The 21,028-nt window shown below is 35.9% G+C and overlaps 1 long non-coding RNA gene across 2 annotated transcripts in view; it reads right to left on the bottom strand.

Annotated features, from left to right (window-relative positions):
- Positions 1-15,728: 15,728 nt before the first annotated feature.
- The window catches only part of LOC140695606 (uncharacterized), a 202,621-nt gene continuing 197,321 nt past the window's right edge, over positions 15,729-21,028 (bottom strand). Inside the window, exons 3-6 of one of the 2 annotated variants that reach the window (XR_012071280.1) lie at positions 17,657-17,722; positions 17,114-17,316; positions 16,511-16,566; positions 15,729-15,932 (exon numbers count right to left, since the gene is read on the bottom strand). This is a non-coding gene — a long non-coding RNA (uncharacterized lncRNA). The remainder of the gene's footprint in view (positions 15,933-16,510; positions 16,567-17,113; positions 17,317-17,656; positions 17,723-21,028) is intronic. The other variant, XR_012071281.1, reaches the window with a different exon arrangement.

Below are 21,028 nucleotides of genomic sequence, written 5' to 3' on the forward strand. Positions count from 1 at the left end.
TAAGACGACTACGAAAGACATTCCTGGCAGAAAACAAGAGAATAAAAGCAAGAAATAATGACCATGAAAAAAGAACAGGAAATATGGTTTAGATTTATGGCACACATTTGTATTGATGAGAGACTCTAAATATAGTATGTGGTCATACTGCAGAGAACATTGTAATTATCAGGTTAAGGTGTGACTAAATTAATAAAAAGTGGCAGAGTTTTTTTAATGTTTATGAAAATAAATAATATTTTCAATCAAAATCTTACATGGAACCCTAAAATAGAAGATATACTAAGTTAGAGACACCCCAAGGGCAGCTGGAGCGAGGGGGGACAGTTTCATCTGCTTACTATGACAAATGCTGACTATATTAAAATTAAAATTGTATGCCACAAAAGTCCCTAAAAAGTGAAAATGCTCTATTAATGTAAAGAATATAAAATATTTGCTGCAAACATGGTAAACATAAGGCTACTTATTTAACAAATAAACATGATATGAATTTATAAGAGAAAAAGAGCAATTACCAAAAGCATAAATGAATAAAAGCACATAATGAGAATTTTTACACAAAACATACACTCGTGAAAAAGCATTCAAGATAATTAATGAAATTCAAAGAAGAGCCACGTTAAAATAAAATTTGCTTCATCAGATGAAGAACTACTAAAAAATGTTAAGGCACAATAAGGATGTGGATAAATAAGCACTGGTATACACTGCAGGCAAGAGAGTAAATCTCTGACTTGACAGGGTAACTGGGTAATTACTTAAATTTAAAATGCATCTGTTTTTTTAACCTAGTAATTCTTCTTAAAATATTTATCACACGTGTATGTTTTTATTGATACAAAGTTACGTGTCTCAGTTTAGTAATTATATCATTGTTTACTATTGTAAAATCCTGCAGACAGCATACTAGACAGCATTACATTTTTGTGTAATTATGTACATCAAAACCATGAAATACAGGGTTGTCTTTAAAAAACTAATCAGTGCTTTATTTTGGAAAATTCTCCGTGATACACACAACGGAAAACAAAAAAGTAACCACTGTGCATCATACTCTGTTTGCTTGTGTACTTATCATTGTATGAAGAGCTGCTTATTGCAGTTGTATTTTAATACATTAGCTATCAGCACACATCGGATTTTTATCAACTTATGTATTGTTATGAAGAAACAGTTTTAAATACATAAGTAGAAGTAGAACGAATAAGGCATAAAGAATACCAGCTGTTCCAAAGAAAGATAAACAATAATTTAAATGCACGTTAACCTAGTTTAGAGTAAAACCAAAGAGAATATAGATCTTTACCCAGGCCTTATGATACAGATCAGAATCTAAAGATTTCCTCTACTAAAAGTTTCCAGAGCTGCGGGCAGGAGAGGTGGAGAAGAGGTAGCAAAGGAGGCAAGCGAGAACCACAAGAAGAAAGTTGAACATTTTTTTGGTTTGGTTGTTTTGTTTTTTGGTCCAAAACAGTGTTGATCTAAGAAATCACTGAATGTGGAAAAAGCCAGGATTGTCATCTAGAACAGTTCATCATCTTAAATAATACATAGATTTTAGCTTTGGGCCCTTGAAGTTTTCCCAGAAAGTACAACTGTAATAGTTTCTTTGCCTGTAAATTCACATATATTATGAAGTACTCTTCAGCCTGCCTAGGATGATTATTAAGAATTCCTTGTCTTCTAATAATCATTTCCATTCAGCAAGGACTTACTAATAACATCATACTTCAGTGAATACCTGAATGTGGCCTCAGACTGTCCAAGCTAGTAAGAAGCTAGGGAAATTCTTCCTCTCTCTTTAAAACATTATCTTCCCAAAGAAAGCCCAAGAAAGGAAGAAATTCATTCACATTATCTCTTTCTCTCTCACTCCTCACCCCGACTCCCCATCTCTCAGTTCTTTTCTGAAGTGGAGGTTCCCTATTACCCGCTCCCTGCTGCTATCCCTGGCTAGGTACACCAGGATACTTTCCATCCTTGATAGGATTCATAAAACAGCTTTGTGAATCAGGAAACTAATTTAGCTCTCCAGACCTTTTTCTGTTCTGAAGGCCACATGGTAAAAGGGAAAGACACAGCAAGGCTTTCTCTTGGTAAAGATAAGGAGACCTACCCTTTGTTGCATATACCAACTGATATAAATCAGTCGCTGTATGTGAGATCACTTAATGAATATTAAAGCATTGGCCAGTGTAATATAGAACTATTTGGTTCAGTGGTAATAAGATTGGCTGCAATGCACTGAGTGAGCACAGCCTTGTCTTAATCTGTTTACTCCCTTTTGCATTATTGTGCCCATATCAGGCCTTGGCTGTATTTTCCAATGGATATGACTTTTTGTCTTCGACTTTTCCAAACATCAGCTTCCTCTCCAGAAAACGCAATCTGTTCAGCAGCTAACTTGGGGAGATTCACTATTAATAAGGGGTGGTTAGACCCTTCCAGGAGGCAATTATCACCGATAGAGCTGAATTCTCTCAATTAAGGGCTAACCATTCACATTCATTTTTACAGTTACTTTACAATAGTTTTGGTGATCTTAAGTCTTGTAATGGCTTCATGTTAATCAAAAATGAGACTAAACATTTTGAGTCTCTGACAACTAGTTTCCATTTGGCATTCTTGTAAGTCAAGGGAGAGAAAAATGGAGATGTCTGATTTCAAATAACTGAAGAAACTTAATCTAGTATATGTTCCAGAAAGAAATAGGGTTAATAACTGACACCAACTCATTGAGTAGGTGCCAAGAATATCAGATACTGTTTTTTATTTAATTGTCATTTCCCCCCACTCTGATATATTCAAAATTGATCAATATTATCAAACTTAACCACATTTAAACTTTCTTGCAAAGGTAATATCAAGGCAATTGAACTCCATTTTCCCCCAAGTACTAAAGTATAAAGGCAAAAAAACCCCCAAAAAACAAAAAACTCCACTTAGCACCATCGGGACTTAGCAAAGTAATTTTAAGATTTAAATTCATGCATCATTGTGCTGAAGAGTTCCCATGGATTACTAGCTGAGCTAATTCCCAGCATGAGAGAGCCAAGCCAGGAGAACTATCTAAGATTCTTTAGCTCAAAAAAGGGAGTGTGTTTATTTTTTAAGCCAGGAGGTTTGTCCCATAGCATGGTTTTACTCTACACTGTGTTTATTTTGGAACCAGACATGTGAATTTTCATAGAATATTCAAGAAAAATATCATATGAATCCAACTGATTCTGATAAGTTGACATTCCATCTATTAACATGATAAAATAAGGATAAATTAGAAAAAAAAAAGAAAAAAGAATGTTCAGCTAGAAAAAGAGAAGTCCCTAGATGTTAAAAAAGAAGAGAGAAAGCAAAACCAGAGTGTTCAGGGGAAGCTGGCTTTGAGGGCCAGCAAAGTTTTCAACTGAAAATTTCCTCTAAAGTTTGAGCCTAGTGTCTATCAGAGAACAAAAATTATGTTTAAAAATCTGCATATGTTAGGCACAAGCCTCCTTCATAAGCGCTTAACATTGAAACGTTTCCTAGCTTACAGAAAATCCAGGGATACAACATTAAAGATTAGGCTCTTTGGACGTTTTGGAGGAAAAAGGAGCACTCAAGACAGAGAAAAATCTCAACCTTGTGTTCAGTGTGAGTGTATGGTCCACATTTATTCTACCTGCATGGTCCAGGAACTGAACTGTGAGATGCTAAATGCATATTAAAATCTTGGTACCATTAACACAGGAAGTTGACTGCTAAAAGATACAGATGAGAACCTATTCAGTAAAAATAAGCTTTCTAGGATTTTCTTCTTTTCTCATCAAGCATCAAGCCCTAGAGCCATGGCCCAAGTATGTGTTCCCAAGTATTTCATTTGTACTTGATCCATCTCAGAGCTTCCTGTCTTTGGAAAGGGCTTGAAATCTCCTGGAATTTAAAATGAATAATTTTTGAAGTCTCTTATATCCTACCTGTATATGGTAACTGTATTCAGGTTACACATGAGAGAATTCACTCTCAGTACAATTAAGTACAAAGGAGGTAATAAGTATATAAGAAATCTTCATGAAGCTAAAGGGCAGAAATATGACTGCCCTTTAGGAAAAAAATAGGTCTATTTATTTAAGTTTATAAGAAATTCAAGAAGTATCCTCTCTGTTCACTTGGCCACTTCTCTGTATCTCAGTTTTATTTACCTTTTTTCTGTGTACATTTTTCCCCCTCAAACCAGTCCATATCACAGAAAACCTAGCTAGTACAGAGTTTATACAATTTTATATTATTTCTATTAAAAAAAAAAAACCAAGGCTGGGAGATTCTGGGTTCTTGGTAGTGTAAACATATTATAGTCCATAACTCATACTGATTAAAAGTAAAACTATGGATAAAATACAAAACCAAAAATGACTAACGAAGGACTCTGAAAAGTAAATAAGACCTGTGGCCGACAATTAAACATTGTGGGAGTGAAACACAGAAGGGCAGAGAGTCCTGTGGTATCTAAATTCTTTTCTTCCTGTGGCTTTGCCCAGAGCGTAGTCGTAGTCACAGACTGTCATGAAACAAGAAGCCAAGGCAGATGAGACTTTGACAGAAACCTCATCTGTCTGGACACAGGGGAAATGGGGACCCTGTGGGCTACAGAATATTCACAGTCACAGAGGGGAGATAATTCAACAAAACACATCCTGTAATTCAGGTTATGAACCCTCCAGCCTTAACCACACATGCCCAGGAGAGACCAAAAACAAGGGAGCAAAAGCTAAGAGTTCTGAGTTCTTGCCTGAACCACTCCCACAAATCTCAGACTAACACCTGACAAAGGCATAAAGATTCCCAAGTATAGTCAAGAGGTAGCGGAAGAAACTGAGATTTGAACCAATACCTACAGAAGGTGAGCTACAGCTTAGCTTAAAGATGTTGACTGGTTTCAGTTTAAATTCACGGTCCAAATAAAGTGTCACCAGGCCTTTCAAGGACAGACCCTACCATGTCCTCTGCCTGCCTCTTATCTGTAGAAAAACTTTAGCCTCTGAGGCCCTCCCCGAGTTTCAAAGAAAAAAATGCATTCAGAGAAATTAGAAAATGCCGCGAGAAAGGAAAATAGTCAAGCAATACAAAATAGTAACAGTTTACCCAGTAAACAAAGTCAAGGACCTTTAGTTCCTCCTCAAGGGCTATAGACAATATTCTGAGCCGCATCCTTTGAGCTGTTCTGCTAAAGTCTCACCAGGTGTTACAAGTTAATGAATGCTGCCCACAAACCCCAGGCCAGTGGGAACCAGATGAGAATGTTGACTCCCATTTACCTCACTGCCCACTAGTGAGATGAACGGCCGTGAGCCGATCCCACCCGTGCCATCTCCTGGGCACACAGCCCCTTCCTCTCCCCGCTATTATCTCCCAGCAAAGCCTGGGAATTGGCTCTTTCAGGCTTGAGTCCACTTCCTCCCTAGGATTGCTGGCTCCCTCAATAAAGTTTTCCTTTTACCCAATAGTCATCTCTCAGTATTGGATTTTTGAGCAACGAACCGCCCAGCCTGAGTTCAGTAACAAAAGCTCCTGGTGATTCAGAGTAATCATACTATAATTTTTGTAATCCACTCACAGTCCCAAACACCTACTTTTTCTTCACAGTTTAGATCTCCAACACCTCCTCCCTCATCCTCAGTCACATTATAACCTGGCTGCATAATTCGCTGAGAAAACTGATAAAACCAGGAGAGAAATTCCACAAGCTTCCAGAACAGAACTGCTTCCACAACCTACTTGTGGCACCTGGAAAGCCCATTAGCAATTCTCCGGAAATAAAAACAGATTCTAGGTAATAAAGTCTAACCTTGTTTTTCCTCCACTCTGTGCTTCCTCCGGTTTCACTTGCTCATAGGGTGTCCCCTGCAGAGGCCTCGCACCCGCCGCTTCAAGCCAGAGACCCTGGTGCGCAATGGCTGCGCTGACCCGCAGCTCCGCCGGCAGCGCGCAGACAAGCCGCACCTGCGCTTCCGTCCCCAGCGTGAACTGCGCAGCTGCGCCGAGAACTCCGCCCCCTCCCTCCCCCCTCCCTCCCCCGCAACAAGAACCCTATAAAGCAGCACGCCGGAGGCCTTGCTGGGAACGTGTGTACTCCAGAGGGTGAGAGCTTCCTCCTCTCCGTCCTTTGATCTGAGAATAAAGATTTTCTTTGCTTCCTAACCAAACCCCATCATGTTCTATTTGATCTAAAGATACCGGGCAGAAGGACCCTTATTGGGGACTGACTCCCGAGGGTAGGTTAACACTTCTATATAACGACATATGCTTTCCCCTCTTACCCATGACTGGGGAAAAACTGCTTGTCCATCTAAGCCGTTACCTCCCTCTGTGCACTAGGCTCCATCATCCTTATCAAGAAAATAATATGGCAATTCTCTCCTCTCATTCTTTCATCACACACTTTTCCCTCTCTTTTTTCTTTTCCACCAGCATACAACCAATCTTCCATTTCTTCCATCTTAAACAAACCCTTTCTGAACATTACCTTTCTCTTAACTCACTGTTCATTTCCCGTTTTTCCATTGAAAACTAAATAAACTTTTAAAACGTTTATTAAATCTGCTGTCTAAAATTTTCTCTCCTTTCTTGAACCTACTTTAATCAGACTTTTTATATCATATCTTATTTCACACTGCAAAAATTGTTCTTACCAAGGTCACTGCAGATTTTCACATTGGTTCTCACGTGGTAAATTATACCCACTGAAGGAAGCATTTGACAGAGTTGGTCACGTTCTCTTCCTCAAAGCATTTTCTTCATTTGATATCCAGGATAAAAACACTTCATCTGGTTTTACTCCTACTTAACTGGATACTTCTCAATCTCCCTTTTAGATTCTTCTCAGGTTCTCCTCAACTTCTGTCCTGGGATCCCTCCTTTTCTGTGTGTCTCTACTGGTGACCTTACCAGTCTCATGGATGTAATTTCACTGAGCATATGCTGAGGACGCCCAAATTTATTATTTCAATCTGAATCTTTCTCTGAACTTTCTCCTTGCATTTATCTCCCTAATTGGGATACAGAATTGAAAGTCTACTAAGCATCTCAAATTTAAAAACTCCAGAATGAACTCATGGTCTTCCTCCAACAAAACGTCTGTCCATGGTTGTCCTTATCTCCTTAAAATGTCAATCCATCTTTCTGGTTATACAGGAGAAGGACCTTGGAGTCTTCCCTGACTTCTTTCTCTGAAACCCAATATGCAATCTGTTGTCAAAAATTAATTTTTTTAAACACCATAACAGAGAATGTTAATAATAATTATTAATAATTCTTGCTGTACCCATAAGTACCAAGCTGGCTCATGTCACTTATGTCTCTTCTTTCAATAACTTTCTAATTTATTTTTTTCTACTCATGTGCTTATGTTAGGCAGTTAGATAGAGGTGAGCACTGGGCAGGGGGAATGGTGGGGGAGAGGAACAACCCACAACACAAGGAACTTTAGCTGTCAGTCAACCAGAGCACAGGGAAACTGAGCTGTCAATCAATCAATAAATCATGAAACCAGGATATAAAAACAGGAAAAACAAAGGAACGGTGCCATTTTTCCTCTCTTGGATTGGCCCGCTCCCAATTCTCAGGAGTGTACTAGCTTTTACTATTTTTTTTTACTTCACTAATAAAAATTTTGCTTATATCACGCTTTCTGTCATCAAAAATTCTTTTTTTTAGGGGGGGGTGACTAAGAACCGAGGTAGTTCTTATTTCCCTTTTCCCGGTAACACAGAGCTCTTTCATACAAATCATAAAACAGCTACCAAAATTAGCCTGGTACAACATAAGTTGGGTCATAATACCCCTTTGATCACAAAATTTTAATGACTTTCTATCTCACCCATGTTAAAACCCAGTCTTACCAATGGTCCACAAAGCTTTCTAAGATTTCTGACGTTATCTTCTACTGTACTCCTTTCTCATTACTCGCAATCACATTGACTTCCTTAATTGTTCTCATATATACTGGGCATATTTCTACATCATGGACTCATGGCTCACCCTCTCTGTGCATTCTTTTCTCTTCACTGTAGAATGTAAGCTTTGTAAGGGCAAGGGGTTTTGTTTGCTTCATTAATTGCTGTAATCTAGTATCTGGCATTGCCTGTTTCATAGTCAGCACTAAATAAACAGTAGCTGAATGGGTGAGTCAACATTTTCTCTGATGATTTAATCACACGCACAGAGGAACACTAAACCCAGAATCGATGAGCCTCAGTCCACTTGCAAACACAATTTAAGTCACTTATTCTTTCTTGTTCTCAGTGTTCTCATGAATAGTGTTTTTCAGTTTGGTTTTGGTTTGTGAGTGTGTGTGCAACAGTTAAGAAAGAAATTATAAAACACCAAAAATGCATACAGTATTATACACAAGTAGGTTTATCATTATTTCATCCTGTGATTCCTAATTGATGTTAAATATAAAAATAATATTGCCATCAGTACCCTATATCTAAAAGTCTACCTAAAAAATGTGCTAGATCAATTATTCCATTTACTAAAATATGGGAAATTGAATCTCACAACTGTTAAAACAACAACCCCAATGTCACAGAGTACTTACTGGAGTGCTTGAAGTAGTAGTTATCAAATGTTATCCTTGGGCCATTTGGGTCAGATTTCCATTTTTATAATGTATGCTCCCTAATGTATGAGTCCCATTCTAGACTGGTATTTGGAATCTCTGAGATTGAAGACAAGGGACACACACTTTGACCAAACACCTTGTGTCACTCATATATATTCATGTTTAAGAAAAACTGGATTGTAGAAAAACAAAAGAAAACAAAATCAGCACTTCGTGAGCAGCACGCCAGCACTTACGGATGCCAATACTGAAAGTGTTTGCATTTAAGGGAAACTAGGTATTATATTTTACCTGTAAATATTAAGTTTCCTATCTAGCCTAGAGCAGTATCTCTCTTTTTATTTTTGTTTTTATTTTTATTTATTTTTTTTTTTGGTCAGCCTGCTTAAAAAGGTAAGTTCACTTGACTTGGGTATCTATTTTTTTAAATGTGTATACCTCTAATTAGCATTCTGTTTATAAATCATTGCTCAGGGAATTTAAACACAGCCACCAAAGTTTATAAGTAGAGTAAGACACCTCTATTACAGTACTTTAGCGACTCTTACCAGACTTTGTATTATTTCCAGAAACTGCAGAAAGGCTTAAAATAATGCAAATGCCTCTTGTAGGGGCGCTTTGAGGAGTAGGCATGTGATGTCATTAAAGCAACATGTATATGGTAATTTCTCTTATTAATATTTACAATTATTCTTTGCAAAATACACAATTTTAGAATAAGTATTATTATATTATACACACTTTCCTCTTGGAAATCAAGTCAAATGTAAAATCTTATTAAATAATGTCCCCAATGTTGAGGCACAGAAAAGAAAAACCAATGTAGTTTTTAAAATTGTGTTGTATAATTACCAATAACAGAATGAACCAGAAGACAATCCTCTCGTGTCTAAAAGTAACAGCTGCATTGTAGACTTGCTAACTTAAACATAAGTTTAGAAAAGTGTTCCATGGAGCACTAAAATTGTGAATTGGAATAGAATGTTTTATACTTATTTGATCTGTCATTCTCATGCTTTCTATTAAGTATTCAGTGTTCAAATTCAATTTCCATGGCTTTTATGCCTCTCAGAAATTCTGAAGGCTCTAACTTAAGGTTCATGAGACTCAGAGATTTTGAGATCTCCACAGAATTTTCACAGTAGACACACAACTATTTTGGATAAAAACTAAAAACTTACAAGCAAATGAAAGCACACTGCCCTGTCAGATGAACAGGCGCTCCTAATACACCAGAAATGACACAGATAGTCTCTAATGCTGATCCGTGTATCATGGTAGACTACCTGCCTGTGCAACAATATTGCAAACACGGGAGCAGAGCAGAATGTTTAACTGTATTCTATCATCTATCCTAAGATACAGAGTTGATATATTCATATTCGAAGTATCTTTGTGTCATAATTATATAAAGCTAAAAATGGAAGGCCACCTAAAACAAAAAAATCAACGAAGAAGTGAATTATTCTAAGACAGTGTGAAGAGGGAATCGTGTTGGCTCACTGGAGGGTGACCTGCATGCATCTGCAGTATTTTGATCATAAGAGAACAAGCAGGTGCAGAGCCAGTGAAAAGCTTTTGGAGCTGCCTCTCACAATTCCTATGGGAGAATGAAAGTTTACAGTGTTAGGAGAAAGTCTGACTGTATGAGGAGAAGAACTTAACCTACTGCTGTTTGACAGGGAATGAAGCAGCAGCTGAACCAACAGATACCGTCCAGACGTCCAGATACAGAAAGGAACTTCCCATGTCTGATTATAATCTACATCCTGGGGAAAATGGCTAATCTTGCCCTTTCCACGGGAATGCAGAAGAAAATCCTTTCACCAACAAAACTTGAAGTTGCAGTCATGATCTAGAAGCTAGTATCAGGCTTGTTCCCTCAATATAAAGCAATACCCTCCCAACAAAAACAGGAAATAACTATTTTTAAAACTGACAAAATATATAAAGGAACTCTTTGTAGGTGTTGAGCAATAACCAATTGAGAGCCACCATCTATGAGAGAAGGTAAACACAGAAGATGAGGCCAACATTCCTACAGCTTTCTTTCTGAAAGAACTGCCCAAATCACAGCATGGGGAAAGAGAGCCCAGGAAGAGAAAGGAGATCTCAAAGGGCAGAGGGGACAGAGATCGGGAACTGAAGTTGCACCTGAGGGCACAAAGTGCCGGAGAGGAGAAGGCCTCAGAGAGAGTTCCTGGCATCTTGCATGCCTTGCAGAATACAGCCATTTGGAGGCCAGGGAAACATGCAAAGATTTTAGAAGCAAGATAAAGCTGAGAGATGAAGTTTGCAATTCAAGCCCAGTCAGAATGGAGTGATCTTGGTGAACATCCTAGACCTTTAACTGAAACTTCGGGAAGACCATGAAGTATGGGTAAAAAGCACCCAGGGAGTGGCACTTTCAACTTGGGGATAAAAGAGACCCTGAAATAAACTTGCCCTGAAAATATTAAATAAAGCCTTTAGAAGAAGGTAAGCTATGAGGAATTTTAAGTACATGACAGAAGACAATTTAACAATTTTTTGAAAAATAAAACATACCTAGGCTTCTATAATAAACAATACTTAAATCTAGAAAACAAAACCTACTAATTACGGACTTTTGGTGAGCCACGTTCTGGCATCTGGCACCGGACCTCCAGGGCCCAGCTAGCTAGTTGGGGCCTGGGGGGCGGCGGGCGCAAGCAGCAGCTGGATGAGGCATGCCTTGCAGCGTCGGGTGCCTCTGCTGCCCACCATGAGTGAGCTGTCCCTGCACGGGCGACCTCACCTGAGGCAGAACTCTAGCTGTGTTAGTGTGTTACGATGCTCTCTCCTACCAGCCTGGCTAGTGAGATGACCAGCAGTAAAGTGAAATATTTAAGGCTCTCCAGCACAGATGATGGCTACAGCGACCTTCAGTTTAAGAAAAGCCCTCCTGAGTTCCCACCTAAAGCCCCGCTGAGCTTGCTACAATGCTGTTTTTCATTGGTGCTTTGCTCATTAAGACAGGCTCCCTTTGGTTTGTGTGCCCAGCAGCAAAGGGCGCGCACACCTGCCATTCTAGTCCTGATCACTGGCATTCTGGTGTTCCTGCTGGGCTCTTTCCACTTGTGCATCCAAAGGCTACAGGGCCTGCTCCTAGGATGACACTCCACATTCCAGATTTGAGGACTAGCACCCACCTTAGCCTTGAGGAGGAATCACAGGTGGGGCTGAACCCAGTTTTAAAATACTGAGCAGAAACTGTGGTTAAACTGCTAATTCTGCAATTGGCAGATACTTAATTAAACAATGTCCAGATTTTATTGGTCCATCCTAAAGGTGTTAACCAAGCTTACAATTATCTAATTAGGACATGCTTGATTTTTCATCTCCTGACCCTGGTAAAAGCTCCTGACAAGTTTTTCCACATGAATATATATCACAGAAGAGTAGCAATGTTACGTGTATGGGAAATGGTAGGGTGGAGGGAAGGTGACGTTACTGTGTTGTGAAAAGTGGCAACCACCTTTCTCAGATTTGAGCACTTCTTTTAAATAGTCCTCATTGTCAAGTTGTTCTCTTGGCAAATGGAAAAATGCAGTATGTTGACTTTCTTTTTGCTCAGTAGTTTATTTTGAAAGCACTTGAGTATCTTATCCTCTACACTTATCTCTAACTTAGTGTTCCAGTGGAAGATCTTAGCAAAATCAATTATAAGTGTGGGTACATTTTTAACATTTTTTACTTGCTTTCTTATTAAGTGACCAGAAATTTGTTTGGACCTCAAATCAATTTTTCACAATGTAAGTACTTTCTCTGTTCATCAATCCTTGGCCAGCTCTGACCTGGTTCATCAATAGGTAAGCCAGCATATAATTTGGGCCATTCTGTCCTTTGAAAATCAAGTAGCACTATCATGCCTTTAAGGACTGGACTTTTGGCTGTTTCCTAAGGAAAAATGTAGGTAAGTGGTTATTATTTAGAGTTTAAACCCCATTGTTAGCATTGTATTATGTCATTCTGCTTAAGATCACAAGATTTGGCTTAGATCCCTAAAGAACTAAATGTCTTTATTTTGATTCTGTTACCGAGTTTGCAAAAAGTGACATATTCAAAAGACATTAAGATGTCAAAATCATAAAATAAAGTACTAGTTATGTTTATTAGTCAATAGCAGCAGAACCAGAGATGATTCATATACTGGATGCAGTAGGCAAAGATTTCCAAATAGTGTAGTTAGTACATTAAATAAAATGGAATAAAATATGGGCAAAATGGATGGAAAGAGAAATAATTTCAAAATATATTTGGAATCAATAAAAATAAGAATCTAATTTACATTTTATAAATGCAACATACAAGTACCTAAGTTAAGGACTTGATGGATGGGTTCAACAGAAGTCTATAACAAACAGAAGATAACATTAGTGATTTTAAAAAGAGATCAAGAGAAAATATACAAACTGAACCTAATAGGAAAAAAAAAGGGAAAAAAGAGGAAGAATAGAAGGTACAGGTGAAACAGCTCAAAATATTTAACATATATGTAATTGGGCTACAATAAGGAGACAAGAAGAGAATATTGAAAGAAATACTGAGGAAAAATAATTAAGAATTCACTAAATCTGATGAAAGATATAAAACCACAGTTTTAAACAGTTTAGTGAACATAAAACTGGGTAACTACAAAGAAAATCACAGAAAAATGCACTATAGTAAAACTGATAAAAAAAAAATCCAGATAGAAAACATGTTAAGAGCAGATGAAGGAATAAAAAGACAAATTACTTTAAAAGTAACAGTGAAAGCTAGCTTTTCAATATAAGCTACAAAAGGCAGAATGCAATAGAATTATACGTTTAAAGTGTTGAAAGTTATAAATGCCAATAAAATATTGTTCAAAAACAAGAGTAAAAAAAAAAGTTTTATAAAAAGAGAAAGAAAAGCTGATATAATTTGTCTCCAGCAGGTCTGAGCAATAAGAAAAACTAATGGTAGTTATTTATGCTGAAAGTAAGGCATCCCAGATAAAACCATAAAACTGCAATAAAGACCAAAAATTTCTAAATGCGTAAATAATCTGTTAAATACAATGAATATTGACATATTAAAATAACACTAAGAATTGACTGTGTAATTTATAATGTAAATGAAAGTAAAACATAAGATACCAGTAGAACAAATGGCATGTGAAAGGTAAATGGAGTCTACCTGTGGCATCATTTGGGAAGTGGCTCATGTATTGGTTTAATGCAGTTTTTAATAAATTTAGAAATGAATATTATAATCTCTAGAGTAATAATCAACAGAACAATAAAACTAGGTAAAACCAAAAGCTAAAAGATAAAATATATTAAGTGATTTGAAAATTGATTAAATGAAAGACAATAAGGACTGACAGATCTGTAGATTGGTTAAAATTAGATATATATATTTATTATAGTATAAAATATAATTACATATTATGATATATAATAACATATATACTATATAATCCAATACACACACACACCCCCTACTCTAAAAATGAGGGCACAATTAACTTAAAAGTAAATGAATGAAAAAATATCCACCATGTGAACACTGTGGAAACAAAAGTGGCTGGTGCTAATATTAATGTCAGATAACACAGACCTTAGGGCAAGAAATTCATGTGATATAAAGAAATATTTCATAAAGATAAATGGCTTAATTCAACACAAAGACATACAAATGCTATTTTGATATGCACCAGGACATACAATTTCAATAAAGGAAACAGAATTTAGAGAGAGAGAAAGAAACGAATAATCCTGCCTGATATTTTAACACATATCTCTCAGTACAAGGGATGGCACAAATGAAAAATATTGGTAAGAAATATTCGAACAATATAATTCACTAACTTATCTGACAGATGCTTGTAGAACATTATACCTAAATTTGCAGAAAAAAAACTTTTATTTTAAAGTATATATAGAACATATACCAAATTAGATCTTAACCTGAACCACAAAGAAATTCTCAGCAGTTAAAAAATGTATAACGAAAAACACACAAGCAGAGTAACTACTGTATCTTTCTGCAGTTGTTTAGAAATTAAGGAAACTGCTTCTAATGAACCAAAAAAGAAAACAGTAGAATGTATTATGAAACACATAATTCAAAAGAAAACTATAATTCAAAAAAGACACTTGCACCCCAATGTTCATAGCAGCACTATTTACAATAGCCAAGACATGGAAACAGCCTTAATGTCCATCAACAGATGACAGGATAAAGAAGTTATGGTATATTATACAACAGAATACTATTCAGTCTTATAAAAGAATAAAATAACGCCATGTGCAGCAACAAGAATGGACCTGGAGATTGTCATTCTAAATGAAGTAAGCCAGAAAGAGAAAGAAAAATACCATATAATATCACTCATATGTAGAATCTAAAAAAAAGACATGAACTTATTTAAAAAACAGAAACAGACTCACAGACAAAGAAAACAAACTTATAGTTACGGGGGTAAGGGATAGGAGGGGATAAACTGGGAGTTCTAGATTTGCAGATACTAACTACTATATATAAAATAGATAAACAAGTTTCTTCTGTATAGCACGGGGAGCTACATTCAATATGTTGTAGTAACCTATAATGAAAAAGGACATGAAAAGGAATATATGTATGTCATTGTAAACTGACTGTATTTCAATGAAAAAAAGAAATACTTAAGAGCTGAATAATAAAAATTCAACATATCAAAACCTGTATAATGTACTTAGAGCACTATTCATATGGAAATTTAGAGCTTCAAAGGCAAGTATTATAAAAGAAGAAAGGTTAAGAAATAAATTCTCTAGGCTTCCAACTCAAGGAGTTAGAAAAAGATCAGGAAATAAAAAGCAGAGTAAAAAAAGACGAAAAGAGTAATTTTTTAAAATGAGGAAATACCAAAGATCAAAAATAAACCTACAATAGACAAAGTCAGTATAGCCAAATGGTGGATCTTTGAAAAGTACAATAAAGTCAATAAACACCCAGCAGAAGAGATAAAAAATAAATGAGTATTCATAAATTACCAGTATCAAGGAGTAACATAGGGACATCACAATATTTACTATAAATACTAAAAATATAACAGGCTAATATATACAAAATTATGCTGATAATAACTTAGAATTTTTAACAGACAAATTTCTTACAAATTCAATTTACCAATACTGATAGAAAACGAATATAAAATCTGAATAATCCTATATCTGTAAGTGAAATCAAACCCATGTATAGAATCCTTGTCAAAAAGAAAAGCACAGATTCAGATGCTTCCACGGATGCATTCTTCAAACTATTTAAGGAATAAATAATATCGAATGTTCCTCCAAACCTCCTATAAAGTAGAAGAACAAGCATTACTTTCAACTTCATTCTATGCCACCAGCATCATGCTGATAATAAAACCTGACAAGGAAACTACATAAAAAAAGAGTTGCCCAGCAAAGCCCCCGGCTTCTTCAGTCACGTGCTACCCCGAGTCCACCCACCACCTGACTGCAATTGCAAGAGAGACTTGAAGTCAGACTGTGCTGCCAGGACATTCCCAAATTCCTGACCCACAGATACTGTGAGAAAGAATAAAATGATTGTTGTTGCTTTAAGCCCTTAAGCTTTGGAGTCAATTTTTACGTAGCAATAATAACTAGAATAGTACTCCACTAAAAATAAAACTCAAATAAATTTTCCATTTATTTTTATATTCAAGCCTTATTTTTGTCCACATGACAAACTAAATAAAAAAATTTAAGAAAAATAGGCATACTGTGAATCCACATGTACGCAGGTATCCATTTACATGAGTGAAGAATTTCTATGGACTCCCTGACCACAATAATTTTTGCTCTATATATGTATGTATTCTTTAATTTAAAAACTTAAATATATTAGTTGTATAATTTTAAATAAACTTACTTTTAATAAGAAAATCCGTTGGTACAAACTACAACATGAAAGTTAAACAGGAACATCTATAGCAATAGAGAAGGCTTTATAAGGAAAAGGTATAAAATAAAATTTCCATCTTAAACATATGTTTTCTTGATTGTATAATGGAAATAAAATAATGAATGAGATATTTGGCAATTTATCATTGTGATATTTTTTGCTTATAATCAGTATAAATTAACTAGTTCTCATGATTAAGCTAAACAACAATTTAGGCAATCACAAATTTTTTTCTCTAAATCTTTCACTGATTCTCAGTTGATAAGTACATGAGTTAAACATTAAAATATTAGTTTATTAGTGAATCTCTATTTTCTTCAGAAATGACCAACAATCTTCAAACTGAAGAAATATTAAAGTAGAAAATAATAATACAGTATATAGTAGATTTAGAAGTGCATACCCCCAAAATACTTCTCCATTAACATTAAATGTAATAATTTATATAATTCATTATCAGTTTCACATTTAATGCATTAATATCAAAGTGTTTTGCATTGTTTTAATAACATTTATGCTTTATGAATGAATGTTCTTTACACATAACTTTATAATGGTTCAATAAAATACCTATGTTCAGAAAGAAAACAGAGGGATATTGTTTTCACATGTTGACCAAATTCTGGACACAGTCTTCATCACCACTTTCACGTGAGGATACAGTAGAATGGCAGCGTTAGGGAGAGAAGGACTTGAGTGGAAAAGAGGAGGTAATCCACAACGGTTCCTCTGACAAACAGTGACAATTTTCGGAGGAAGAGGACCTGAGTTACCTAGAAAGAAACAATAATAAAGATGACATTTTAAATACAAAGCTTTGGAAACCTTTTGAGTATGCATCAAACATAAATGAGATCAGCTGAATAAACTGCCAACATTAGTCACGGTTTGCTACCCTCCTCTGTACAATTCCCAAACTGTACAAATCAAGACAGAAAACAATAAGCTACCATTTCAAGTAATTCATGCTCTCCTAAATATTTTAATTATTTTATGTCTAATGTGGAACATCTAAGCCCCCTACTTACAACAGATCATAGATGTTTTAGCAAAATAGCATAAAAATTACACTCTCCAGGTGCAAGTTATTATAAATTTAAACATTACACTCACTGCTTCCTCTCTCATTCTAATTCATTGGTGGAGTTGACTCTGAAATAGACTTGATTTCCATTGTACCTGGAAGGGGAAGAAAATTGCTTACTGACTGAAGAAAACTCATCACTGAATGGAAAAAAAAATCCTTTTATTATATCAAAGTTATTTAAAAGCCAATAAATGTGCAGATTATATTATTGTTTGCACATTTCCTTTTCATGCAATATATGTTTTGCTAATAAACATTTTATCAATTTGTCAATTAATATGTTTTAAAACAAAGTTTTCGAAAAAGATTCTGTCATAACAGTCAACACAGTACTAATCAGAAGCATTTTGTTACACCTTTGGCTTTACAAGGGAACCTGAAAACATCTGGAGACTGAAATAAAAGTGATCCCTCTCAAATTTTTTAAAGTGTGACTCACCTCCACCCTGCTGAGACTTTCTCCTCCCTAACTCCAGTTTTAGTCTCCATGCTTATTTTCTTATCTCTTATAAAGCATTATACGAAGTGTCAGAGCTATTAGGACCCAGGACTAGTTTTCAAGACAGCTTGGTTGTAAGAAACAGCTGTCAGAAGTGACAAGATACAATTGTTAAAATGTCTGAAATAAAGGCTAAATAAATGCCTACATATAAAGCGGTATTTTTCTGCTATGTCTAAACAAAGCACTTTTTCTCCATTCATGTTGCTGGACTCAATGTGTCACCTGTCTCATTCTTATTAAAATGAAGTACCAGTGCAATGCTGCACATTATCAATGAAATCCTGGGGAAATTACCTACACTACTTAAGACACAGCAGAATTACTTTATGACTTTAGTATTGCTAAAAAAATACAAAGCGATCATCTTACTGGCTGAACATATTAGGCTTTATTTGGGCAAATAACTATACTTTTCAGTAGGTTTTGACTCATATTCACATTCAATATTTAATTCTAGTTTAGGGGTTTAATATATAAATAATAAATTTTATTCCAGTTTGAGAACTCACAGAGGAGCATAACGCATAAATAAAATTTGAGAGAGGTGGTTGATAAATAGAAAAAATTAAAATTAAATTATTGGGACAGAACAGGGACAAACTAAAGGAATTCAATGGAAACTTCTGGCACTATCTTCAAGTAATCTTGGTAGGCAAAATGGTATGGAAAACATAAATAAATGCCAAAATAACATAAGAATAAAAAAAAGTGTTCTGTCTTAGAGCTCACGCTTTAGCAGATGAAGTCCCTGAGAAAAATCCATTATTCATGAAAATAATTACAGACAAGTAGTCATAACCAAAAGCAAATGAGAAGCAGATGGATAAACCCATCCATAGTTCTAGACTAGAGAACAGAGATCCTGTTTCTCAGGGAACACAGCTCCCACAGAATAAACATCTGTGGTTTCCAAGGAATATCTCGAGCTGGAGACAAAGCCACCTTCTACTTGCAACGATGGGAGGGGAAGTACCCCTCTGGCAGGGTCTTCTTGGGATGGAGCACTAATGGTTCCTTATGCCTAGGAAATGCAGAAGAAACTGGAGCAACTTCAAGAGTAAGAGGTCTTTGAGAGACTGGATGCAAAGTTCTCCCTACCACCGAGTCAACAACCTTGTCATTATCTCGCATCACATCTATACTTAGTGGGTACAGCTCAGGGGCAGAGCATTTGATGGCATATCTATACTCGAAGAGTGACAGCATTTGGAGGGATAATCCATACTAAGGAAACACAGCTGCATTTCAAGTCTAATTATCTTCATTTTAGTAAAACTTTTATCTGCGACCTGAATCCTGAATATTATTTTCTTTTTCCTTTTAGTATTATCTCTTCTCCATTTCTTATATATACACAACTCAATATCATCAATATCACTTTGTCCTGTTCTTCAAACTCCAAAAACAAAATTCTGTTTATGCAAGTGAATTAGCAAGCAACATATAAATTACTTAATACTTTGCAGATGACACAGAGGAAACTTTCTGGTTGTATACACAGAACAAACTAATCAAATCCAACAACCCTTCTTTAACATCACCGCCATCCGGAAGCTTTCTGCTGTCTGTCCACCCATTCCTTGCACTGTGCCCTGGCCTCCCACTCCTTTCTGTACTATCAGGTCCTTTCCTCCTTCCCCTGGGCCCCTTTCACCCACCATTCTGAGTACTGCAGTCTATTGGCATTTGTCCCATAGCAAAGCAATTTTCGTATCACTGGTAAAAACACAAACATTGTCTCTGTAATTCAGATGAAAGATTTTTGATAATTATGCTACAATAAAGTTCAAATCTTCATTCTGCATATATCAGAAATGGCTATTTTTACATCTTACAAAGATGCATAGTTATTTGGTTCTTCTAACAATAAGTTCAGATAAAAGGACTTTGGAGTACCTCAGCAGTCAAATTTGATAATGGTACGAACTGCACTGGCATTATATGAGGATACTTTTTAAAGCTGTCCCACAGTGGACTATTCAGTAAAACAAACTTTTAAGACAACTTACACTCATTTATATATATTTTTGAAAACCTGTATTTCCACGCAGAATGCTACATTAAATTGGAACATACCTATAGCTAAGTATAAAACAGGTGGGGACAATGGAAAAAGTACAGAGAAGAGGCTCCTCTTTCTGGGATCGTATCCTGGTGCTTTTGCCCCCTGCACCTTCCTACAATATTCCACCTACCATATGAATCTGTGCTTATGATGTGTGTTCTTTAAAAGCTTTCTATGAACAGCTCTTCCTTTTCGTCTTTCATGATAGGACCTTTTACAACCTTTCCAGGAACAGCTAAATAAATGAAAAGTTTTTCATTTCTTCTTTGGTCTACAAAAATAGCTTTTGTTGATGATGAAAAGTGCAACCTCCCAAATTTCTCATTTTCCATGAAGCAAAGGTTTACTTTCTGAAGGTTTCACAAGTACTATGAATCACTATATTTATCTTCCCTCTAGATGTAGAAAAATGGGTGGCAATTTAAGCCCATGCCTGGCATGTTTCTCAAAATATGGACCCATGATCATGCCCAGATTTACTTATTTTGACCAAGACTCTAATGCTATTTTATAAAAAATAAAAAAGCACTCTTAATTGTAGTTACAACTATATATTCTTCTTGTCAAAAGAAACAGTAGATGATAGAGTTTAGCAAGTCTAGTCTCCAGATATGAAAAACCTAATAGCTCCAACTAAAAGTGAGTCTATTTTTAAAAATATGCTAACTTATACCTCTGATTTATTGAAATAGTACCTTTTACGTTTAAGACAATTGATGTTCAATAATATATTCTCAACCAGTGATATAATTATATATAATAGCAAGGTTCTTCAAATAGGTATTTCCTTATAAAGTTTCAGGAAAATACTACAAAATAGGTTTGCGTCCC

This window comes from Vicugna pacos, chromosome 3 (assembly GCF_048564905.1).
Source record: "Vicugna pacos chromosome 3, VicPac4, whole genome shotgun sequence".
In the NCBI taxonomy this organism is placed as follows: domain Eukaryota; kingdom Metazoa; phylum Chordata; class Mammalia; order Artiodactyla; family Camelidae; genus Vicugna; species Vicugna pacos.